Below are 26,718 nucleotides of genomic sequence, written 5' to 3' on the forward strand. Positions count from 1 at the left end.
TGTCTAATGGGAAATCCTATCAGAGTATCCAAAATGATACTTATTTCCCCATCCCAATTATTCTATTTTTCCTGTTTTCTTTAGCAGTAAATGCCACTCCTATTTCTCATTTTCCCAAGCACCTCTGTTTTTACTGTCTTCCACATACTCTTTCATCAAATCCTATTAATTTTGTTTTTTATTATGTCTAAAATCCGAATACTCCTTCCCATTTTTGCTGCTCCCATTCCAGGTAAGGACATTATTATCTTTCTCATACATTAGGATACTGCCTAATGGGTTTCCCTACCTGTTCACATGGAAACAATGGAGAACTTTCTAGAATGTAAATTTGATAATGTTATCTGTGGGATAAAGCTCAAGCTCCTTATCATGACCTGTTATACCATGGTCTCTTTTTCTCTTTCTGGTTTTATTTCTAATTATTTCTGCCTTCCACTGGTAGTAGTAAGTGGTGCTGAACATCTTTAATTTCCTTTCACAGGTTTCTGGTTTCACTTGCAGACCTTTGAACATGCTGGTTCCAGGGATATTTTTCCTTCCTCTCCCCTAATTTCTCTCCTTCAGTGTTACACTTGGATGATTCTACTTAAGTGTCCTTCCCTCTGGGAGCCTGACCTATACTTCCCAGGGTGGGCCAACTGCCCCCTTCTGGTCTCACAAGGGACATTGCTGCAGTGAAGTCCCCCAGTCTGTCTTGTCTCTCTGTATCCTGGCCCTAGGTGGTGTCTTCTCACATTGGCTCTGCTCTTGGCCATGTGATTTGCTTTGGCCAATGAGACAACAGCAAATGTCATGTAAGTGGAGACTTGAAAAGGGCTTGCACTTTGGGGATTGTCCTCTCCTGCTGCCTGATACATGATGTAACTGCTACATGACAAGCCTTAGCTGCTTGTTGTATGATGTGAGGAAGATGGTCCTGCCAGCCCTGTCACCCCAGCCAACAGCCATTTAACCATCTTGTAAGAGGCCACCTGGGACCATGATCTTTCTGCCCAGGATACTCTTTCCCCCACATTTCATACGAAGTACTACTCATCCCTCAGGAGTCAGCCTAAATACCCCTTTCCTGGAGAGACCTCAACTGATGTGCCATCTAAATGAGGTCCTAGTGGCATAAGTTCTCATTAAACTCTTTGCTTTTCTTTCATAGAACTTACTGCAACTTACATTTAATGCATTTACTTGTGTGACTATTGGTTTAACCCAGGTAAACTCTACAAAGATGTGGAACAGGCCCTGGGTATCTGTTGAATGAATGAATAAGTAGTTACTGCCCAGGGTGAGAGGTTTTGCAGTAGGAAGGGAGATCAACTGCAGAGACAGTGAGCAATTACACATTTAATGCTGGCTTGGTTTCTGCAGTCACCCTGTCATGTATCTTGTCACTTGCCTGAATGTTCCTTGACTTATAGGACCAGAGGTCACACCCAGGGTGAATGGTCACAAATTTTAGTTTTCATAATTTACACAACTCAGGGTCTCCCAACCCAGTTTAATAAGCTGTTTTCTAGTACTTGAATACTGATAGAGTCACAGTATTCAACACTTTAACAGCTGAGATGAAGGAAGGCAGCCTAGGGTGGCAGAATCCAGTGAGGGCAAAGGAATCAGAAGACAGGGGTTGGGGCCCAGCCTCTGACACAGACCAGCTGGGTGACTTCGGACAAATTCTCAACATTTCTGAGCCTTGTTAACATTTAAATGTAACAATGTAAGTAAATTGTTACATTAAATGTAATAATGTAAGTAAAATGTCAGATAATTCAGTAATGCATGTAATTTACCCATTACCCTTTTTCTCACTTGCTGTTTTTAGCCTATTTTCTTGTTTTTGGTTTTTCTTGGTAATATGAGGCACATGATAAATAGTAGTACAGTGATTAAATGGGGGAGCTGGAGGACTAATAATTCCTGCTCACCATCTTCTTCTTATTAATGGCAAGTTTAGTGTCTAACATAGAACTTTTGGGAATGTATGTTGGTCTTTCTTGTTCTTCAATTGGTTTCTCAGCAGGAGTCCAGCCATTCACTTTCAGCATAGATCTTCTGACATCTACACCTTTGCTACGTGCAAGATCTGTGGCATAAACCTGTATAGTCCTTGCTGGAACTGACAAAGCCAAGGACATTCCATTCCATCTTAACTGGTGGCAAATCCTTCATTTCCAAAAAAAAATCAAGAATGATACTTAAGAATTCTAGTTAGCTAAGTTAGGGTGTCAGAAAAAAGCCAAAGGCAAGAAAATCATCTGGCTTTTAGTCCAAGATTTTTATGTTGGAATATGAATTGGATACTAGTCTTTTGCTTTTTTATGTTCTCACCTGTCAGTGTCCTGTCTTCCTGAAAATAATCACATACTTGTCCAACAGCCACTTTAGTGGCCCCCTGATCATGGGGCTGGAACTCTGAGCCAAGTGCAGGGAGATGATGATGTGTCTCTCCAGGCAGCCTGACTGTTCTCTCCTGACTTGCCACTCACTTGTCTTTAGCCTCTCAGCAGGCAGGGAGGCCTTGAAAATTAACAAGCTGGATGATGGAAACAATGTCAAGAACTTGGGAAACGTGGAGAAAATAACTCCCTCTCTTTTCTGGACCTAGAAGTGGTTTAGGAGGGACACCAATAGCCTCCAGGATGTCCAGAGATTATGGAGGGTGGAATCCTGGAGACATGAGGAGGCTGTGTGTCTTCTGTCTGTGACTTAATGGTAAACATCCCATTCGCAGAACATTTTGTCTGGAAGATTCTGATCAGAAATAGGTTCTGTGTGCAAAAAGATGACTGCTATTTCCATGATCATTTCAACCTTAGTTTTCTTACCATTTATCACACAAATAATTGCTTGTGTGAAGTCAGTCTTTCTGATTGATCTGAAAGCTTCATGAGCGTGGGGGACTATGCCTGTCTTGTTCATAAATATATGCCTAACTCTTAGCACAGGCATGGCAGAGGGGTGGTTGTTGAATTGTGGAATGATCAATAAATCACCAGTTTTATCTGTATATACCACTTTTAATGTATGAAGATAATAAAATAAATATGTAAAATAAAAGAAAGAAAAAAACATAAAGCTAAAATAAATATAAAGAATGACCCAAATTTCCAGGCCAAGATTGCAAACCCCACAATTGATGGATTATTTATTCCATAAAGATTTCTACTGGACAAAAGTTATCAGGTGGATAGAGAAGGGGATATTCTGGGCAAGCAAAGAACTTTCTTTGAAAATATGGTCCATGGACCCTGCTTGGTGGTTGAAAGGAAGGACTTATTTAGGGCTTTATACTGAGAAGTGAAATGTTTTTTGATGACTAGCACTGAAGAATCTTATTCTATATTCTCGTGGAATAGGGAAGCTTAAAAGGCTTTGGAAAACTAATCAATGCATTAAATGAAATAATAGTAACATGAAGAAAAAGAGACTGTGGCCATCTTGTTTGGGAGATAACTAAAAGAATTATGTCAAAGGAAAGTAATGAAAAGACTGATAACATAGGGGAGAGAAATGACAAAAGACCATCAAAAAATGGCAGGAAGCTATCCTTAAAGTAAAGACGAAGTCTAGTTAGGCCAGTAGGGTCCCTTAGCTGGCATTAACCATGGAATAGGAGGGGGTGATGAAGACTGCAAGGGATTGGTGGCAATGATGTCCACATGGCATACACTAGTGTCATGAGTTGGCCACTGGAGGCCACAGGAGTGACTGCTGACATTGTATAATGTTGCTGGGCACCATAAGATGAAGCCAGAGGACATTATTGGTTAGTAAGCAGAGAGAGAGAGTGATTAATTTGGGGATGTTAGGAGTGGACTCCTGGCCCCATTCCATCCTCAGGATCCTTGCCAGTCATCCAGTTGTTTGCTGTGAAGGCTGTCTAGTCTCACCACACCCTAGCACTCCATGTGGCCTATTCCTGAAGTAACCGGTGTTACCCAGCTGTGCAGGTGGCAGAAACCATGGTGTCCTTCATCTCAGCTTTCCTGGTGATTAGCTCATCACGTTGAAAAATGGCACAGTTGGGCTTTTCTGCACACAAGGTCTCTCACCTGAGCTAGCATATCTTATTAAGTACCAGTACATCTCTGTATCCTGTCCCTTCTGTCTTCTAGATGGGCAGGATGATGGGCAGGAAGCCATACCGAAAATGGGCTGTTGTGTCAACTGTGCAGTCTGAGACTGTCTGATCATGGAATTAAAATAAACACAATGCACAGAGGAATGCTACTCTCCCTCCATGGTGCAGTCATTTGATTAAATTCACTTGTTCATTTATTCGCTCATTCCTCCAATCATCAACTTTTTAATTTAATCAGACATAAGATAAGTGATAATGTACTTGTGATGCAGGCAGCTTGTTTCTGAAAGCTGCCAGGGAAACCCGTCTTGTTGCCACATGATCTCATTCCGTACACAGGGCGGTGATGTTCTGTTACCTACTTTGTGGTGACTGATTAAGCGGATGGAAGCACTATACGGCACACTCACCAAAAATCCCCAGAACTTCCCAGAAGAGGAGTCTGGATGAAATAAAAGTACAGCTATCTTCCCCTTAGAAAAACACTAGCACCAGAGAAGAGGAACTGGGAGCCACTGAATGAATTCCTCTGAATATTCTTTCTAATGTGTGTGTGTGTGTGTGTGTGTGTGTGTGTGTGTGTGTGTGTGTGCACACACAGAGCAGATAATATTTTCTCAAAGGTAATAACAATAACAAGTAATTTACATAGGCTCTGTTCTAACCCTTTGCTTACATTCGTTCCTCTCACAACCAAGTGAGGTAGGTAATATAGTTATCTGCCTATTATAAATGGAGAAACTGAGGCACAGAGGAGTTAAGTGACTTGCTCCAGATGACTCAGCTGGTAAGTGGTGGATGCAGCCAGGATTCAAATTAGGTGTTCCATTACAGCGCCTGGGCTATTAACCAGAGGCAAATCCAGCCTGCATCTACATATGGCCTTGGAGCTAAGAATGGTTTTTACATTTTTAAAGGTTTAAAAACAATGACAACAATCACAACAGATACTGTATGGCCTGCAAAACCTAACATTTTTACAATCTGACTCTCAGAACAAGTTTGCTGACCTTTGGGGGTATTAATCAGTCTGCTGGGCTGCCACGTGGTGAGTATAATACCCACCCCGGACTATGGGTTCAGACCCAATCGCTGTAGATGCTCTTTCATTTCTAACACTTAGGAAATCCCTCTGTTTCTTCCTAAAGTTCCAGGAGGAGTTTCCTTTCCAGCAGGGCTCTTCATACAGGGTGAACATGTGACCTGGTTTGCCTGGAGCAGTGCTGGGTTGCTCCTGTTGCCCTTTAATCAGCATTAAAGAGCACCCCATTACTAAAGAGCACCCCATTATTAAAGAGCACCCTATTAATGCTCAGATGTGTTCCTGGGCACATACATGATGATAACAATCAGCTTAGAGCGTGCACTTGCCCCTAGGAGATCATTTAAACACCACTGTTTATCCATTTCTTGACTAGAGAAATATTCTCTTAGTTAGCTCAGGATGCTGTGACTAAATGCCAAAGCCTGGGTTGCTTAAACAACGGACATTTCTCACAGTTCCAGAGGCTGGCAAGCCTAAGATCAAGGTGCTGTCAGATTTGATGTCTGCTGAGAACTCTCTGCATGGCTTGGGAATGGTTGTCTTCTTGCCTTCCTCACATGGTGGCTAGAGCAAGGGGGTCCTCTGTGTCTCTGTGTCTCTGTCTCTGTGTCTCTTCCGACTAATCCTATCTTGGGGGCTCCACACTCATAACTTCATCTAAACCTAATTATTTCTCAAAGGCCCTATGTCTAAAGACATCACTCTGGGGTTTAGGGTTTCAACACATCACACTGGGGATCAGTGTTTAATGTATGCATTGTGGAGGGACACAGACATTCAGTCCTTAACTCCCTCCAGCACTGTTCCTCTGCAGTTTGGTGTCTGCCCACTTTATTACGTCATGCTGACTGATGGCAGGGTACGGCACTCTGTTCTGTCTCACTGTCTTCTACTCCTGTTTTTTTCTCTGTTTTGGTCTGCCTGCTTCCTCCCTGTTAGGACCAGATGTGCAGTTTGTTATTGTGCTGTCAGGAGCGTGTAACCCCAGCTTCAGCAGGAAGAGCCCTCTACTTGGGGCCTGAGCTGAAAGGGACCTGGCCTAGCCCTGTGACCTCTCTAGGGCAGGACCATTAACCCTACTGTCCCCACCCACCCTCGGCCCTATTGCAGCAGTAGTTATACCAGCAGGAATTCATAGAGCTTACTGTTGAATCACTGTGAGGCTTTTATGGTTTATGCAAAGAATTGACATTAGCTAGGAGTTCTTAGAAATGCCGGATCTTGTGTCCCACTCTCCTCATCCCTTTCCAGAACTACTGAATTAGACTCTGGAAATTCATTTAAACCTTCAAATTTGAGACACCATGGTGTGTCTCACTTGATTCTTAGAATAATCCTAAAAGATAGATGTTGTGGTCCCCATTTTACAGATGAAAAAACTGAAGTAATCAAGGTAAGTCATCAGCTTGAATAACATCCAACCAACAGAACTTGGCTGTATTTCTAGCGTCCACATTGCTTTGCCTGTGAAGTGGAGCCTGAATCTTATCCCCACTCTGCCGCGTCGTAGCTGCTTGAGCTGGGACCTTAATCTCTTCATCTGTGTAACAAGTTGGTTGAGCCAGATGATCTTCAAGGTTCCTTCCAGGTTCCAAATTCTGTAATTTTAAAGTGAGCCTGTTTTACGTACGTTCATTTTTAAAGAGTGAGAATTCTCTTAGCTCCGGCAATGAAATGATTTAAAGACCTGGCATAAGTAGAAGGGGAATTGCTCTTCCAATGGACAGCTCCTGCTTGGTTTTGCATTACCAGTGCGCTATGTACTGCTGACGAATAGCCAGCATCTCCTGTTAAATGAAATTATGATTTCCTTCATCCTTTCTCCTAGGTGACCGTGGGAGATAAAGTCATCTTTTGGGGAGGATAGGAGAGACATCACTTTGGAACCATGAGAGAATTCCAACTAATAGTAAGAAGTTGTTGGCAAAACATAAAGGAAAGTGAAATAAGATTTGTCTGTGGGCTTCATCATTTTGAGATGATCTCTTCAGGAGACAAATATATTCATAGCATAAATAGGAGCCTTCCTGGAGATGAGCTAAATTCTCTTTTTCCTATCAGGGTTAGTAGTGATTTCACACATGTGGTTGTTCTCTGGCACAGTAGTGGGGAGAGGAGTCGGAGAGGTGGCTCAGAACAGGCAATGAAATCATGTTAGGGGTGGGTGGGATGTTGTAGTATAAATCCTTTTATGGTTATTGTATTATTGCTGTTTTTCCCTCTTAGCTGCCTACCAGCTACACTAGAGTGGCAAGGCCATGATGTGTGATCTAAGTAAACCTGGCTTCCTGTAATGGTCAACTAATAAACATAGCAAAGTCCAGTTTAACTTAAAAACATTGACATTAACAAAAAAATTAATTTCTATGTTTAAAAGGTATCAGATGGCTAAGCATGTTTAAAAAAATGTAAAAACCTTGGATTGAGTGTTTTTCTCCCTTATTTTCCATGTTATGCATCTCAAGACTAAGCAAATGTTTGCTCTACTGAAGGTGTCTCAGAGTTAAGTCAGCCTACATTTTCTCTGTGTTCCAAGTACCTTGAGGACACGACTTTGGGCTCATGTTGGCCTTGAAACTTTGGGTACCTGGGTGGTGGCAGCTTTTCTTCCATCCTCTTATTATGCCTATTTAACCTTCTTAAACAATTTCATAATGGAAATGGCATATTAATGTTCCCAAGCCCCCACCTCTGAATCCTTGCATTCTTACTTCCTCATGACAATGCAGAGAAAAAGAAAATAATTTTATATTGGACTGTAGACTTCACTGGGAACTCCTGTGACTCTGTTTTCAGTTAGTGGTATTCCTGTTAACTAGCGTCTGAGTCGTGCTAAGGTTGTAGCTTCCAGCCTGATTTTAAATTTACATGAAGTGCATGTCCTTAGTTACAATTGCAGTGGGCTTTTGGCTCCTTGCCTTGTTAACTCCCGATTATTTAAAGGGGTTCTACTCTTCTACTGGGAGATACATTTTAAACTTATTTAAATCTGAATTTGAAGGGCTTTTTTGCAGGACTTAAGTGATTTCTGCATAGTACCCTGGGAATCCAGGTGGCCGAAAGAGGAGGGTCTTCTGATTGGCCTTATAGCATGTGGAGAAAGACCAGCTAGGAAGCTGGTTTTGGGAATCTCCTGCAGGGAACTTAGAGCCCGTGAAGCCGGCTTAAACTCTGTGTCTGTAAGAAGCAAAAACACTCCTTTCCCCTTTCCACCTACTGGCAGATCTTGGGAGGACAGAATCTCTTTCATTCTTCCTTCATTACAGTGGCAACTGTTGGAGAGTCTCTATAGAGAAGACAAGAGGAACTTTTTATTTCTCATTGGAAAGAAATAAATTATACAGGACTCTTAAATATAGAGGGGTAGAGGCAGCCACTCCCAGTGACACTGGCCAAATTACTCATTACTATTGGTTTGCGTTCCTAAGACAACTTAAAAAAATCATATTTTCTGATTAGAATAGAATTGAAAATATTTATTTCTTTTTACTCATTTGCTGTGAAAACTCCAACAATAAAGATTTGCGGAGATCAAGTGTAAATGTCCTTCCTTCCCTTCTTATTCCTTCCCCTTCATTGCCTTATCTTATTAGTCAGGGCTAACTAATTTTCATAGTATGTTTTTTTTCTACACTTGAATTTCCTTTGGCGTTATCTCTACTCATGTGGCTCTTGTGATCTTAGAGATGGGAGATTCCTGAGTGTGTCCTGCAAAAATGCTGCTACCAAACTTTTCTTGGGGAGGGCCTGAAGATGTTCCAGTTATCAGTTAAATGACAACCTGAATTTCTATACTCTCAACAGAGTTCTCACTCTTAAAAAAGGCCTCCAAATAGAGAGGTTCTTCTGATCCTTTGTGGGAGGCAAGTTTCTACTCCAACAGACAGCCTTGTGACTTTGTTTCTTCTTTGCCTTGCCAGTCTTTCTGTGTGGAAGAACCCTTCCCTTTACCACTTCTAAGCATTGACATTTTCCTGCTTCTTTAAGACCCAGTGTATTAGTTACTTATTGCTGTGTAACAAATAACCCCAAAGCTCAGCCACTGAAAACAACTGTTTACATCACAGTTTCTTTGGGTCAGGCATTTGGGAGTGGCTTAGCTGTGTGGTTCTGGCTTTCATGAGGTTGTAGACAAAATGCAGCAGGGTCATCTGAAGGCCCAACCGGGACAGGAGGATTTTCTTCCCAGATGGCTCCCTCTCAAGCTCTTGGCAGGAGGCAGAGTTCCTTGTCATGTGGCTCTGTCCGGAGGCTCTGTCCTCACAGCACAGCAGCTGGTTTTCCAGAGTGAGTGATCTAAGAGGGACAAATGCAGAAATGTTAGTGTCTTTTATGATGTAGCCTTGGAAGTCACACTCTTTCATTTCTTATCTGTGTCCTTTTGATGGCACAAATCAGCCCTGTTCCAAATGGGAGGGGGCTATACAGGGTGCGAAAACCAGGAGGTAGGGATCACTTGTAGCCATGTTGGGGGCTGGTTTCCACATCCAGCTCAGGTCCTATTCCTTCCATTTAACCTGGTAGTAAATTCATACCTAATAATATACTCTTCTCTGAACCTCTTAGTACTTTCTCTCTGAATGGTTACTTGGGACTGTTGGATTCCACCTTGACTTGTTCTTTGATTAGGTGGTTTAGACTCAAATACTTAAGATTGTCAAGTGGCTGGAGGGCAGATCTTATGATCACCTGGGATGAGGAGGCTGGGGGATAGGCACTGAGACTTCAGCTTCTCTGGAGTGAGTCCCTATTCCAGTGGCTAGCCTTTGTGCTGGGCTGTACCTGCCTGGAGGCAGATGTACACTCTAGGGACTCACACAAAGGTGGGTTAGGGACTGAAAGAGAGCTCTAGCCTGGGCCCTTAGCAAATGTTTGTAAGAGGACTATATAAGTGAATGAAAAGTTTATCCTGGCATCTCGTAGAATTCTGTGGGGGCTTAGTGGTATTTTGATATTCCTTACCAGTTTCAGTTGCAAAAGAAATTCCCTCTCACCTCTGCCTGTGAGTGGATAAATAAGGCTGGCTGTGAGAGTTGGGTGTTATTCATTTGGTGTCACTCATGCCATATTCTGAAAAGGTTCTGCGGGTTTGAAGGTAGAAAGTTGCTCTAGTGAGGTGCTTTCCAGATTTGAGTAGCAGAGGGTGGGAGTCATTCCCCTGCTGGACATGGAGTGGCAGACGACCAGGGAACAGACTTGTGTGGAAATGCACTTCCAGAAGCCTCAGCCTCCATCCCTCTCTTCTCCCTCTGAGGCTCAAGAGAGATGGCCAAAGAGGGCACATGAAGGCCCAGCTGCTTCTGGCATAGCACGTAAGACTGAGTTGCTCACACCCATTTCTCCACATGCAGGGCTGTTTCATTAATGAGTAAGACATACATTGGCTGTGTGTCAAGCCACCTCAGTATTTATTTGGCTTCAAGCTGGGCCTTTCTAGAACAGGTGTGTCTCCAGGGGATTGGAACTCTTAACAGTTGTGGAACAGTTGTGACTTTGGCAGGTGTAGCTGAGCAGTTAGAGGAGTTCTCAAAGCCCAGACTCTGCTGCTCTCCATGGTGAGCACGCTTAAGTGTGCGGGGCAGGTGTGGGCACAAGGGAGGAGCTGCTGGCTGCTGTGCTCAAGGAGAGGAGGCTGTCACCTCCGTGGCCTAAGAATGCCTCCTCATTCACCCCCTGAGGTCACATTTATCTATAGCAATTCATTCTTTTAAGCTGGTTCAGTAGCATCGTATTAATATATATTACTAACACCTTATTAACATACTAACATCATACTAACCTGTAACATACTGGTTTGGAAGTCAAAGTTTTGGAGTTGAAGAGACTTAGGTATATATTCTAGATCTGCCATTTTTTACTGTGTGCCTTAACTTTAAGCCTTTCTTTACTCACCTGCAAAGTGGAGGTAACTGTACCCATACATTTATGGCCAGTTTGTGAGGAATATTGGTGTGTGTTCTGGTTTCTTATAAATTCTGTTCAGGTTTTGGTAGCAGGGTAATCCTGGCCTCATTAAACGAATTGACTGAGTGTTTCCTCTTTTATTTTCTGAAGAGTTTGTGTGAGATGGGTAGTTTTTTTTTTTCATTTCTTAAATGTTTGAAAGCACTCAGCAATACAATCTGAGGTTTTCTTTGTGGTGAGGTTTTTGATAATAAATTTATTGCTATCACTATTGAGAACCAGGTACATGATTAAATGAGATTCCATCAGGGAGAGCCAAGTCCCAGCAGACAGACAGCGCTGACAGACTGCTGTCATGCCTCCTGGGCAAGATGTCCATTGTCCTGCCAAATACCCTCTCACCTGCTGTATGCGGGATTCAGTCCCACTGCACTGCATATGTGTAAAGATCCCCATAAAAAGGAGAAAACTGAGACTCAGGGAAGTGAAGTCAATTAACAAAAATCACACAGCTAATAGATTACAGAATAAAACCAGGACTCCACTTTAGTTATTTTGACTCAAATCCCATGGTGTCTCACCGTGCCCTAGCTAGAATGTAATGGTTCTATCAGTCAATTCCATTTTGCCCTCTGACAGTGACATTCTCTTTCTCTCTGCTCTCTTGATGGGCACTGGGAGCTGGGCTGGGCTCAGAGCATTAGCCTTTTGTAGATCCATTCAGAAATCATTTGCTTTTCCTTGTGTGTCTCCAAGGTTCCATGCAAGCCTCATGGCAAAACAAGAAAACAAAAAGGTCACAGAGTATGAGTGCATTTAGAAAGCCTCAGCGGGGGAAAGAATTCACTTGAAAAAGATGGGCAGATCACCAGGAGCGTGGTTCCACAGCAGACCCAGAAGCCAGAGCCTATAATTTCCAGCAAGTGCCTCTGTAAGTCATTAACCTTTCTTCATGGATATTTGATTAAGCGACCTCTTCCCAGAGAGTTTTCCCTGACCCCAGGTGGGTTCTCCAACTTTTATGAGATAATGTTTGGAAGACATCAAAGTTAATGGGAATTATGCAGCAGATGGATAGAGTGACATATTCCCATCTTAGTAGGGCAGCTGAGAAATTAAGGAGTGGGGAAGGGGACTGGATGGCATCTCCTGTTCTATGGGTCTGAGTTACCACGTCTGGCCAAGGGATGCTGATGCTGATGAAGAGTAAAATTCCATGGAATTCTACGGATGAGAAGGGAGCCATGAAATCTGTGATGCTGGCCGCACCAGTGAAAGCCAGAGCAATGAGAGACTGGCCACGGGTCCTGCTGTTTACTGGGTGTGCTTGTGCACACCTGTGCACCTGCACACACCAGCCCAGAAGAAAAACTGCAGCTCCTCAGGGATCATGTGCCTAATTCACTTTAGAAACACTGCAATGGCATTCATCCCAACAACGTGACAAATAACTGGTCTTTAACAGGCAAAGGTTTCTAATCAACCAAAATCATAAGTGAAAACCACATATGGTAGAGCAAATGGCAGGCTCATTCCAGCCCCAAAGAGCCAGCGTTCCACCTGTGGGATTTCCATCTCCAGCTCCTGGCAAGCGGGAAGATAACAGCAATAGTGGTAACAGCAGCTGCTGGACATCCAGGGTTTTCCTTCTCCCAGACGCTGTGCCAAGTGCTTCACGAGCATCAGTTTGTTTAATCTTTCACGGCTGCTCCCCTGGCCCAAGACACCATTGCTTTTCTCCTGGACTATTCCAGTAGCTTTCAAACTGGAAGCCCTTTCTCTGCCCTTGTCTCCTACAATATCTTATTTTCAAAGCTTCCAGAATGATCAAATGAGATCATCCTGTGGATCAAAATCCTCCTGTGGCTTTCTCTCTTTGTCTCACAGTAAAACCCAAAATGGCCTAGGGCTTCTCCTCATGATCTCCAGCCCACTCTGCCCCTAACTTCCGGCCACCCTGGCCTCCTCTATGGTTCTAAAGCATGTCAGAATCACTCCTGCCTCTGGGCCTTTGTGTTTGTTGTTCCCACTGTCTTTTCCCTGGAAATCGTCTTAGCTCACTCTCTGACTTCCTTCCATTTTGTGCTTACAAGTCACGTGGTTGGAAGGTTCTTCCCTGAGGACCCTTTATGAAATTGGCCCAAGTGCTTAATTTATAGTTATGTGTCTTTCTGGTTCTCACAGCCACCTTGCTAATTACACCTGGATTTATTTATCAGTTCATTGCACCTCTTCACCCCCTAGAATGTAAGCTCCCCATGGACAGAGATGTGGTCTCATTTCCTCATATCCCTGGCACTTAGAACAATGCTCAGAATTATTTGTTGAGTGAATGAAAGAAAAAAAAAATGAATGGTGCTTTTCCCATCTTTCTATGTTTCCAGTTGTAAAATTTCTCCAAAGAGCATGTTACTTTTTTAAAAAATTAAAAGTGATAAGAAGGTAAAAAGGGAAAAAGACTGAACTTTGAATAGGAACAGGATTACAGTCTGAGAAGTCTTGCCAATGCATGTGGCAATCAATCCTGATCCAAGCTAGTGGGTGACCCAAGCTAGTCTCACTTAGCCTATGAGAACTAACATGCCCCCCAAACCAGTGGGGAGTAAGGCAGTAGATGAGAGGACAAGGGACATGCATAGCCCAACTAGATAATTACCTTCATTATTCTTAGTAAAGGTTTCAGTAGCACCTAAGGTAGTTTTCCAGTCACCCTATAGTTGTAGCTGATTTATTATCTACCTGCCTATCAATCATCTATCTGTAGTATCTCTATATATTTATATTATAGTTATTTTTTTATTAAGGTATTATTGATATACACTCTTATGAAGGTTTCACATGAAAAAACAATGTGGTTACTACATTTACCCATATTATCGTGTCCCCCCATACCCCAATGCAGTCACTGCCCATCAGTGTAGTAAGATGCCACAGAGTCACTATTTGCCTTCTCTGAGCTACACTGTCTTCCCCATGATACCCTCCACACCATGTGTGCCAATCATTATACCCCTCAATCCCTTCTCTCTCCCTCCCCACCCACCCTCCCACACCACTTTCCTTTAGTAACCACTAGTCCCTTCTTGGAGTCTGTAAGTCTGTTGCTGTTTTATTCCTTCAGTTTTGCTTTGTTGTTATACTCCACAAATGAGGGAAATCATTTGGCACTTGTCTTTTTCCACCTGGCTTATTTCACTGAGCATAATATCCTCCAGCTCCAGCCACGTTGTTGCAAATGGTAGAATTTGTTTCTTCTTATGGCTGAATAATATTCCATTGTGTATATGTACCACCTCTTCTTTATCCATCCATCTACTGATGGACACTTAGGTTGCTTCCATATCTTGGGTGTTGTAAATAGTGCTGTGATAAACATAGGGTTGCATATGTTTTTTTGAATCTGAGAAATTATGTTCTTTGGGTAAATTCCTAGGAGTGGAATTCCTGGGTCAAATGGTATTTCTCTTTTTAGTTTTTTGAGGAACCTTCATATTGCTTTCCACAATGGTTGAACTAGTTTACATTCCCACCAGCAGTATAGGAGGGTTCCCCTTTCTCCACATCCTCGCCAGCATTTGTTGTTCCTAGTCTTTTTAATACCGGCCATCCTAACTGGTATCAGTTGATATCTCATTGTGGTTTTTATTTGCATTTCCACAATAATTAGTGATATGGAGCATCTTATGTGTCTATTGGCCATTTGAATTTCTTTTTTGGAGAATTGTCTGTTCATATCCTCTGCCCATTTTTTTTCTTTTTTTTCTTTATTTTTTTCTCCACCCATTTTTTAATTGAATTATTTGCTTTTTGGTTGTTGAGGCATGTAAGTTCTTTATATATTTTGGATGTTAACCTCTTGTCGGATATGTCATTTAAAAATATATTCTTCCATACTGTAGGATGCCTTTTTGTTCTGTTGATGGTGTCCTTTGCTGTATAGAAACTTTTTAGTTTGATAATAGTCCCATGTGTTCATTTTTGCTTTTGTTTCCCTTGCTCGAGGTGATGTGTTCAGGAAAAAGTTGCTCATGTTTATATTCAGAAGGTTTTTGCCTATGTTGTCTTCTAAGAGTTTTATAGTTTCATGACTTACCTTCAGGTCTTTGATCCATTTCAAGTTTACTTTTGAGTATGGAGATAGACAATAATCCAGTTTCATTCTCTTGCATGTAGCTGTCCAGTTTTGCCAACACAAGTTGTTGAAGAGGCTGTCATTTCCCCATTGTATGTCCATAGCTCCTTTATCGTATATTAATTGACCACATATGCTTGGGTTTATATCTGGGTTCTCTAGTCTGTTCCACTGGTCTATGGGTCTGTTCTTGTGCCAGCATATATTATAGTTATTCTTGATGAATTGCTTTTGATGAATTCTATAGAATGATTTTAATTCTTACATAATTATTTTATTAAATAAGGTAGACTTCTTAGAAACTGTTCATTCATTTATTCATATATTTAACATTCTATGTTTAGGGGCTATATAAGAAACTAAGGATAAAATGGGAAGCAGGAGATATGAGGTCCCTCTTCTCATGAAGTTACCTGAATATGTTAGAAAGAAGTGACATTTGTGCCCAGAATGAGAAGAGAGGAAAGATGTTTATTTATGATATTCTCTACAGTGCTTCCATAGTGAGTCCCAACCCTCCCAGGACAATTAAGACAGAGCACAACTAGCATGTATTTCATGGAGAGGGAGCTAAAGGACCAAACACAGACTCTTGCCTCCTGTGCAAGCATCTGAAAGTTAACTGGATATTCCTTTTATCTGCTATGGCACTTGTTATGAATCACAAAGAAACCTCAAGTTTGAATGATAAATGATAAAACCTTGGAACTGATAGTATAAGAAGAAACTGGCCAGCCTATAGAGACAGTTATAAACAACACTTAGAAAATAACTATAAATGATGCTGTGCTGTTGACAGTTTTAGAGTTAGTTGGGTGGATAGGAGCCCAGTCCAGATTTTCTTGATCTGCAATAAAACATTGCAACCTTCCGCCCATGGAAAAAAATGTGTCCCAGCAGCTTCTTCTTTATTCCCTCTCCTTGTTCTCTCCACACCAAAAATGCTAGGTCTAGTTTCTTTTGAAAGAACTACCAAAGGTGGCTCAATGCTTAGATTCATACAAAACTTTATGGATTAAAGAATTGTTTGAAATTAATTATCGCATTTTATAAGTGGGGAGAGCAGATTCAGTAGAGAGCTATTGCTTTTCCTGTGCAGGATTATCTTTATTTCGAGGACAGCATTCCATGTCACCTGTAGGGGCTTCCCCGAAGTCCAGGTAATCCTCAGACATGGCGGTTTCTCTCCCATCCCCCACAGCCACACCCGTGATCATGCTACTCAGGCTGAGGAAGCTGATGCAGGACACACCCCCTGGACTCCGGTAGGTACAAAGTGCTAGGGCCCAGGCTGTATAAGCAGATGCACTTTCTTGGGATCAAGGGGACATTTATATTACCCACTGGAGATAAAAGATGAGTGACTTAATACATTTTGCCATCCAAAAGGAACATAATGGTACTTCAGTGAACACAGCAAGAAGATGTGTTATCAAATTTCTTCAATGGTGGATGTACCAGAACTTGGTCTTTTAGGAGGAGTAAGAATTTTCTAGGCAGCCAAGAGGAAAGGAGGGAAGGAATACCTTGGCAAAAAGAAAAGCAAAGGCACAAAAAGGCACAAAAACTATATAAAATACTGTAGAAATGTTATTATTGTCCTCACACAGGATTCTTAATCTCTTCATAAACTGAGAGGTTGGATGACTTGGGGATTGAGGTAGCAGCGTTACCTGCTGAAGAGGGGCCAGACAAGATTCCTGCCTGCTCTAGTGGCCACTCCTGGCTCCTGGTGTCCAGGAGGGGGGTCTTCCCTACACAAAGAATAAACCACAGAGTCCCCTTCTTAATGATCTCTGAGGCAACTGCTCTTAACCTTTGGGTCGAGAGTTCATGTGAGAATCTAATAAAAACTATGAGCTCTCTCCTAAAAAACAAAACCCCCAAATCAACACACAATTTATATGTAATGCCCCAAACACTTTAAAGTCCAACCAAGAACTCCTTGGAACAGTGCTTCCTGAATCTGTGATGAAGGATCAGTTTTTTTTTTCCAAAATTTCGATCTATCTATCACTAGGGCCCAGATGATACCATGTGATACTCCCCCAACAGGTATGACCACACCTGAACTGGCCTTGTTTCTGATGAGTCCACTGATGGTGTGCCTGGAAGCCATATCAATGTCAAGTTTGAAAAGGCTCTTTCTCAGTTCTGATGCTCATCTTGGTGGACCAGCATCTGCAGCTGTGCTCTGTGGACCACACTTTGAGTGGCACTGTCCCATCAGTTCAGGGATCCCTCAGAATGCCTACATTAAGGGTTCCCTGTTTATAAACAGAAGTTCATGTTTCTCCCCATGGCAGATGAAGTCCCTTAAATTCTCTGCTCTGGGATCAGTGCATTAACTTTCTGTTTCCTTTGCAATTTTGTAAATTTTATCAGTCCTTCTTCCTTTTCCACAGCTTTACCAACCGCACCTCTGTCAACCCAGGGATGATTTATTGCTTCCTTACCTGTATCCCCCCGCCCCCGGCATTTAAAAGTTACTTATCATACTATATTACAATTTATTTATTATATAGCTTTATCCCCCTCCAAATAGTAATCTCTTCAAGTTAGAGATGGTAACTTTACGTATCTGTGTGTGTGCATGTGTGTGTATGTGTGTGAGAGTGAAGGGCTGTTCACAGAGCCTGGAACATACCAGGTGCTCAATAAATGCATGTTGAGTTGATGTGAAGCAAGTAAGAGGAACTGGCCGATGATGGGTGGCAGAGTACTGAAATCTAGCTCCCAGGGAGTCCTGTGTGTGTTTCTTCTCTGTTTCTTCACTGGGGAGAGAGCAAGGGCTCAGCCACAGGTGCAGTTTGTAGTTGATGAGAAAAACAGAGCTGAAGATTTAGCTCTGGCCAGTAAAGAAGTTTGTCACCTCTTGGCAGATACTTGGCTTTGGCTGAGGGGAGGGTGATTTAGAATCATCCTGGGCCTCTGGGGACCGAGCTGAATGGGAAGAGGGGAGAGGGTATTTGGAAGCTCTCGGTACACCTGCTCTTAGCACAAGATGCTGCTTCTTTCATAATGTTTTACTCTCTGAGCAGGGGCCCCTGAGTTCCCCAATGAATAACTGATAATATCTCCAGGTGGGAATGTTTACCTTTCACTCATGGCCATAGCTTATTGAAAATATCCTCTGTTCAAACATTAAAGGGGACTTAGGGGTCATCACTTCGGCCAGAGTCAGGAGCAGAACCTGAATCATACATATGGGGGTGGTGGCCGCCTCTTGCGCCTTGGAAGGCAGGAGCTCCATGCCAGCTCGAAGGTGGAGGCTGGTGGTAGGTGAGGAGAGAAGGAATCCCGGGTTCCTGAGGCAAGTCGGTATGTCAAAAATTGGCATTTTAAATAAGTTAAACTTATATATATTCTGAAAAAGAAATGTGGGCATTTTGAAAGAAAACTGTGTGTCTAGAAAGTAATGAGGGCCCCAGATAAGGTGAAAGTGAGAGAAAAGGCTGGAAATAACCACTGAAAATGTGTTTAAAGCAGCAGGGGAGAGAGGAGATCTGAGCAGCAGACCCGTGAAGATGGATGATAGTCCAGATGTGTCTCTGCCCAGCACTGCACAAGGACCCTCAAATGCTTAGAGACCTCCCCACTGGAAGGCCGCCAGAACTGCAAGCTCAATTGAGTTATTAATATTACCCCTTGAATTCCTCCTCTATGTTTTCCGTCTTTGCAAATGATACCAGCATAGTCTTGCTTAAGTCACAGATTTGGGAATGAATATTGATTTCTCCATCTTCCAGTCATTTCTACATCCCAGTAATCACTAGCCCTAGTAATCCCCACATCTAAACATGTCTATAATTTTACCAACCTCTTCCAGTCTTCACTGAAACTGTGGAGGTCAGGTCACTGCCATTTTATGCCTGGATTATTCTTGTTCCCTTCAATCCATTCTTCACTTCATAGCTATCCTGGAATTCCCTAACGACATATCTAGTTATGGTTTTTCTTGGCTTAGCACTGTTCAATGATTCCACATTGATCTTTGTATAAAGTCCAAACTCTTATGAAAGTCTTGCAAGGCCTCTTGTGATCTGTCTCATCTTCCCTCCAGCCCTGTCTCTTACTCTCTCTTGCATAATCTTCGCTCCTGCCCTCTGAACCCTCTTTGGCCTCTGTGCCGCATTCTCAGCATTTGCTCTTTTGTGTCTCACTCTTTCTCCTGCTTCACACTTCCTTATTCTCTAGATCTCACCTTGGACATCCCTTCCCTTGGCTCTGAAAGATTAAATTGGTTGTCCCTCATATTGAGTCATATGTTCTTCCTTTCTGTCTTCCCTTCCTTATGAATATTAATATTTTCCTGATTTATTCATTTTTAAAATCACTGGACAATAAGCTACTTGAAAACAAGGACTGTGTCTTACTCATGATTGCATTTACAATGTTTGATATCCTTAAGTCGTTGATTTAAGGATATTTGATTAAATGGGAGAAACTCAGGAGATAAATAATGTGGGTTATTCAAGAACATTGCCAAGAACAAATCAAGAACACTAACTTCGTGTCTGTGCATCAGATGAAACCTGTTTAGAAGTGAGGCAAATAGGCTTGGTCTTGTGCCCAAAGGGAAAAGGGAACACTTATTCTGGAACTGAAGGAACTGAAAACAGATGAGGTGTGGTGTATTTGTAGGTTCTGGAAGAAAAAAGAATTCTAATAAGATAGTTGACTTGAAGACATTTTAATACAAGAATAACCTGCAGCAGTGTGGGCAGGGTTAAGGAAATCAACATAGGATTTTGTTGCACCCAGAGACTAGCAACAAAAGGAAGCTGTTACCACATATAGGGCTGGAGGGAGGAAATAGTGTTAACAGAGCTGATGGAATGTGGAGGAGGAATGCGTACCAGAGCTGTGGTGTTGAGGCAGGGTGGGGACAGGGAAGAAACACCTGATCTCTTCTCCTCTTGGTGGTGCCCCTTTTAGCCAAACTCACTGGGAGGCCAGAGGATGGGGAACCTGAGTGATACAGGGTTGGTCTTGTAGGGCTCGGTAGTGTCGGAAAGGATGGAGAATGGATCAGGAGCCACAAGTGAAGACTACCAGCACACATGGTTGTGCAAAGGGAGAAAAGTAGTAAGAAAAGAGAATGCCTCCAACTGTTGGATTTAGAAGAGAATTTTTAATTATTGGAGGACAGTGGAAGTTGGTGGTGACTTGGGAAAGACTCTGGAATGCTTTACATCTGCGCCCGGTATCCTGGATGATGTCCGGCTGGACACCTGTGACTTAGCTCATGGGTAGAGGGTGTATCTGGACATTTGTTTTTTCAGTGTTTGTGAAGATTGGGTGCCCTCGAGCAATTTGATTGTTGACCTGGAGCAGGGGTGGTGCTGCCAGAGAGGCAGTGTGGAAGTGGGGTGTAGGATGAGGTGAAGGTTCAGGGCTTGGAGGAGAGAGCTTGCACTATGTGAACTGCTGTGTGAGGCACTGAAAACACGCTGCGTGTATCCCACTGAGCACCCAGCCAGACAGTCTGTTATTCATTGTTGTCATTGTTACTGTCATATGTATGTGTGCTTCATGGGTGTGTGTGTGTGTGTGTGTGTGTGTCTTTGGGAGCATCTGGGAGTGTACTTTGGGAATGGGCTACTCTGTTCTTTTGTTGTGTGTGACCTGGCAGAATTTCTCTTGGAAATGCAGTTCCTCAGAGGGTATTTTGCAAACAGTCCATTGGTTTATTACCTACTGTCAGGTCATAATAAGAAGAAATGGCCCTAAATGACAGCAGGAAGAATTTCGTTTAGACTTAAGGGATGGCTTTTAATAACTTGTAGTATCAGATTCCTTCCTGACTTCAGGGAGACATCATTTTTCTCTTCATTTCTGAATTACATCACATATACAAACAGCAAGAATTCCATGTTTTAAGTTCCATGGAAGTGACATAAAATTATATGTATGTACCAATATTCTTTTAAATTATGACTTTTAGAATGTCCAGGTTGTCTTTACTCTAGTTATTGATGCTTGTTTGCCTGGTTCCCTCTCACTCTTTGCCTGCAGGGTGCAGAGAGCACAGGCGGGAGTCACATACTCTGGGAGAGTGTCAGAAAGACTCGGCCAACCGCTACTTGATCTGACCTGCAGCCCCAACTCTGACTGCTTTTTCCCTTTCTCCCCATTGCTTACTGATCTCCAGACACACAGGCCTCTCAGCTGTTTCTCGGATTCCTGCCTCAGCCCCTGTACTGCCTCTTCCCTCTGCCTGGAAGGTTTTTCTTCCAGATGTGTGTGTGTGTGTGTGTGTGTGTGTGTGTGTGTGTGTGCGCATGGCTGGGCATCATCACCTCCCAGTGAGGCCTTCTCTGACCACCCCATGTAAAAGACCACCCTTGTCTCTCCTGGTCCCTATCATGGGGCTGACCACAACACCTCAGCATGTTAATCTTATAATTGCTTATTTGTCTGTTGTCTGATTCCCCAGTGAGAGTGCAAGTCTGACAAGGACAAGAACTTTGTCTACCCTGCTTGTTGTTGTATTCCCAACACCTAGACCAGGCACTGGAAAACAGCAGGTGCTCAATAAAGATCTATGGAATCAATGAGTACATGAACAAGAAATATTTCAATTACTTCAGCCCTTCCCAGTTTTCACTGTTTCAAGTGAAGATCTTTATTGTTCACTCCTTTGTTATTACTGTGCATTATTCTGACCTGCTGAGGACCTACCCATATTGATACAAAGGAAGGCATGCGAAACATCAGCTCCTCTTCTCCTGTGTGTAGGCCCACCTGAGGGAGCACGCAGGCTGTCCTGTGTCTCCAGCGTGGATACTGGCCCTGCTGGGACATGTCCTGTCTTTGTCAGTGGCCATGGCTGGCTAGTCTTTCTAATTCTAAGATTTGGTGTTTTGAGCTCATTTGCCCACCAATCTAAGCCATTCTTTCCAATGTTCTGATGTTGGTAATGATGACATTTTTCTCTCCCATCGGTACTCTCTTTGATCCTATTTCCATTTGATTAAGAACTCAAGTACAGAAAAGAGAATATTCTGTGTTAATAAGATTTTGAGTAAAAGGTTAACATCAGGCCTGATTTGATCGAAACGCCTGTCTTGGAAAATGACATAGACTTCATTGTCTTAAAGCTCTGCACCCTTGGAAATACTGGCTCAAGGTAAATGTGGAATTCTGTGTCTCTCTTGTAGTTCGTGGGACAGCACCTGGGCTGGGGGAGTGGAGAGTCAGCATTTGGCCTTGGGCCTACGTGACTAGAACACTAAAACAAGGAGTGGGAAACATGGGCTGCAGCTCCTCTGGGTCAAGGTCACCCCTGCGCACCTTAGCTCTCATCAGCATAGGTGAGGGGAAAATAAAACAGTACTTGCTTAGCTGCTTGGCCTTCCGATGAGCTGGAGATCCTGTGCCTGTTTTGTTCTATCAAGTTAACTAAAAATAGCACTAGATCAACAATATTTTCCTTCTCGTGTGTTTGACTGTGAATTTCATCCCTGTGTAACTCCCTTCGTAGAACAGCAGGGAGCAACGCCAAAGAGCCCAGCAGTGACCAATGTCAGGAGAGACACAGAGAGAGGAAGTCTCAGAAAAGGTTCTGTTCTGTAGAAAATGAGCCAGTTTCAAGACTTAGGAGCTGTCAATCCTTGCTTCAGTTTCTTCACCTTGAATATGGGGACAACTAAAATGCTTTGGGTTTGTCATAGTACTCTTCACAGGTTCAGATGAGATAATACTGAAGATTATGCCATCCAGGGCATCATTTCACATTTATAATAATTTTATGAGTTAGCATACATGTGTTGAATATAATGTTATTCTTTGAAACACCAATCAGAGCTTTGCCCTCTGCAAGTTTCCTCACAAGACCCATTTTTAGTTGTTATTTTTGCTTCCTGCTTCTTTGCATGTCTAGGACTCTAGGAAAGTCATATATAATGGGGTGGAAAGGACAACTAATGATGTCTCTTAAACTTCCTGGTACCTTCCTTTTTACTGTCTTGAAGATGTAAGGCTATCTCTTGGATTTCCCATTGGGTTCTAATTCTCAGCATTTTGAGTCTCAGCATTCTTGTTATTCAAACATGGTTTCTTGAGTCTGAGAAAGCTTTTCGTGAAAGGAGGAAGCCTTATTTCTCATTTGTTCTAGAGATCATTCCACCCATCACAAATTTAAGCTAAATGTAACTGGGTTGTATTTAAATCATCATATTCAGCAGTTACGCAAAACAAGAAATCCCAGTCCTCTCCTCCCCTTGACTTCTCAATGAATCTAATCATATGTGTGTTGATGCCATTAAAAAATACAAGGATAAATCTTCTGAACATGGATAGCAGAGAATTTGTAGATCTAGTCTCTTTTTGAGTTACTAAACAGGAAGTAAAATATTGCTTAGTACACATTACCGGGAACTTCTCTGGATGCCTGGAGTGCAGATCTTTGAGGTCAAGAGTGGGATCTTATCTGCCCTACATTTCCCATGCCTGGCAGAATTCAAGCATGGGAGGCATTCAGCATAAAGGTAAAGATGGGGAGGGGGTCTAAGGATGTACACACTTGGGCTTAAATATTGGCCAACCATTCCGTAGCTCTCAGATTTTGGATAAATTCCAAGTTCCCTGAGTTTTACAACTATAAAATAACAATAATAATAATTAAGAGAGTTATTGTGGAGACTAGATGAAATAATATATATAAAGTGGTGAATTGCAGTGCCTAGGATATAAAATAAGCATTCATTGTTATTGCTGATACCTTTGTTATTATTATGGCCATTATTTACATTGCATTACTTGGAGTAGGCTCATCTCTGGACAGTTGCACTTCATCTTCCTTCTTCCTAAAATGTTCTTCTCTGTGTGGTGAACTCTTACTCATACTTCAAAGCCTTTTATCAAACATGTAGCTAGGAGGAACTGAGACTCATCCACCTTAGCATCTTTTAAAACCTGTCATACAAGGGGCTGGTAAATATTTGTTGTTTATTGAATAGCAACCAACTAGAAGGAGATTGTGAAGATTCCCAGAGAGATCAACATGCATTGTAACCTAGATGTAAGGAACCATTCAGATACTGGTTACTGTTATTGTTAATAACAAGAGCACTCAATCATGGAGAGTGTCCTTTGACAGTACTATGGAGAAAGTTAGGAAGTGGCATGACCTGGGACAGCACAGATAAATGCCCTGTAATGGGCAGCTGATGGGGATAGCCTGTCTCTCCCATGTCCTCCAACTCTGAGGTTCCCAGTTTTCTGTTTTGGGGTGTGTGACTAATAAGTATAGATGCAGGGAAACAAACACTGACCTTGGATTCCAAAACTCCAGAGCAAATCCCAGATTTCCCCCTTACCAGCTACACTAATTTTAGGAGTATTTTTAAATGAGGTTTATCAAGGCATTGTATAAAAGTTCATGAAATGAGTGACTACTATTAATGACTTCTGGAATGGTGATGTTAATGGTGGGAAATAAAGGGTGCTAATTTGAAAGACAAACACCAAGTAACCAAAAGTCCACTATATTCTTGCCTGAATTTGAAGACTGGTGTGCTGGTACCCTTGGATAGAACGAGTCCACTATTTGGGAAAACAGCTTAATGGATTCTTTGCTTTCCATGAGAAGGCCCAGAGGTGGTTTAGACTCCAGTGGCTGAAACACAGAAGGTATTAAAATCCTTTTGTGTAATCAATTATAGGAATTCTCATTTTCTTCCCTGCTGGTAGGCAGAGGCAGGAGGGCAGAGAGGAAAAGATGGCCCAGCGTAAGAGAGAGATCCCTGGTCTAAGTCGGGTACTCTAAGCTCAGTGCCATTTGCAGCCCATATGGGGGTTCCAGGTCTGTGCTGTCATTCGCTTCTGTTACCCCCGGGCCATCAGTAAAGACAATTACACGTACTAGACAGTTGCCACTTGATTTGATACAATGCGGGGAAGAAGCAGGTGGGGTGGGCCGTGTCCATGAAGCAGGAAAGGGGCAGCACCAGAAGGCGCAGGTGCCTCAGAGGCCGGAGATGGTCAAGGAGGAGCCTGAGCCGGAATTTGGAATGACAGTTGGTGATAACCACTGTCATCCCATCCCCTGAAGAATTTTCAGAAATACTTAGGAGGGGACTGTGTTTCTTACAGCCAGTAAGGGATGGATGGGGCTTGCATAATTTTACTTTCATATTAAAGGAAAGTCTGGCTAGAGGGCCACGGTACTTGAGTTACTCAGGTTGCAGTCATTTCCCACTAGATTCTGCCCCAGGCTGGCAGGGACAAAGCTTTTCTTGTTCTCTGTTGTATCCTGGTGTTTGGCACAGTGCCTGGTGTTTAGTAGGTGTTGAATAAATGTTTGCATTAACTTTGTGAATGGTTTGTTTAAATAAACTTTTAACTCTGCAATACTTTTAGATGTGCAGAAAAGGAGCAAAGATGGGCCATAGAGTTTCCATATGCCCTTCTCCGAGTTTTCCCAATTTTTAACATCTTAGTACCATGGTTTATTTGCCAAAACTAAGGAATTAACTTTGTGTACATTACTATAAACTAAAACCGTATTTTATTCAGCTTTTACCACCTTTTCCACCAATAGCTATTTTTTCTTCCTTTCTTGGACTCTCATCTGGGATATGACATTATATTTAGTCACAAAACTTTAGTCTCCTCTGGGCTGTGACCATTTCTCAGTCTTTCCTTGTTTTCTGTAACCTTGTCAGTTTTGAAGAGAAGTGGTCACCCATTTTGCAGAATACCTGTCAATTTGGGTTTGTTTGTTGTTCTTCTCCTAATGGGATTGAATCTCTGGATTTCCAGGCTGGTGCATTGCCCATTGGTTTAAGATTTTCCCCTGAAGAAGTTGCAAGTGGGAGAGGGTCTACAACTGTCCAGTGGCCTGATGCACAGAGTTCTGGTGGGCCTGCGGCCTGAAATGCTGGCTCTCTTCCCTGCTGACCTGCCGTCCTCCTAAGCATGGCATTTCACAGTGAGAGGCCACTGAGAGGTCGGCACGGAGCCACCTGTCCTCCCTGACTAATGATCCTCTCCAACAGTGCCAGGCCCTTGATTCCTGGTGCTTTGATAGTGAGATGTCCAGAGGGCTATCCTCTTTTATAAAGAATGAACTTACGATGGCCTTGAAAGAGGCTGGAATTACACAGCCACCTTGCAGTGATTTCCTTAGCTAAGAGTGCTTCCTCTGAGGGGAAACCAAGGTCTTTGGCATAGAAGGAGAGGGGAGAAGTAAGTTAGAACCACTTATATCTTCTTTGAAAGATTCTGAAGCTTTTTGTCCCTGTAAACTTCCTATATTCCTCTCTTTCGCTGTCTCCTCTGACTGATAGTAGAGTAAGGGGTATTTCATCCTTAGCTTCTCGAGTTTTCTCATCCCGAGGAGTTGACTCCCTGCCTGCTCAGTGTCTCTTCCAACCCTCTGGAATCACGAGGTTCTCAGTGGAGAGGCCCCAGGGTAGGGGCAATGGATGTGAGATTTGGGTTTAGGGGATTTGAATGCCACACACCCTTTAGAGTGTCTGCTTGGGTAAGTCCATTATTCTCCCTGAGCCTCAGGTCTTCATCTAGAAAAAGGGATGAATAAAACTGAGCCTA

General features: G+C 42.6%; 1 long non-coding RNA gene across 1 annotated transcript; it reads left to right on the plus strand.

Annotated features, from left to right (window-relative positions):
* On the plus strand, nt 1-26,457 carry LOC140848014 (uncharacterized). The gene is made up of 3 exons (XR_012128463.1): nt 1-11,958; nt 16,361-16,424; nt 18,649-26,457. It is a non-coding gene; the product is annotated as an uncharacterized lncRNA (long non-coding RNA).
* The last annotated feature ends 261 nt before the right edge of the window (nt 26,458-26,718 follow it).

Source organism: Manis javanica, chromosome 2 (assembly GCF_040802235.1).
Source record: "Manis javanica isolate MJ-LG chromosome 2, MJ_LKY, whole genome shotgun sequence".
Classification (NCBI taxonomy): domain Eukaryota; kingdom Metazoa; phylum Chordata; class Mammalia; order Pholidota; family Manidae; genus Manis; species Manis javanica.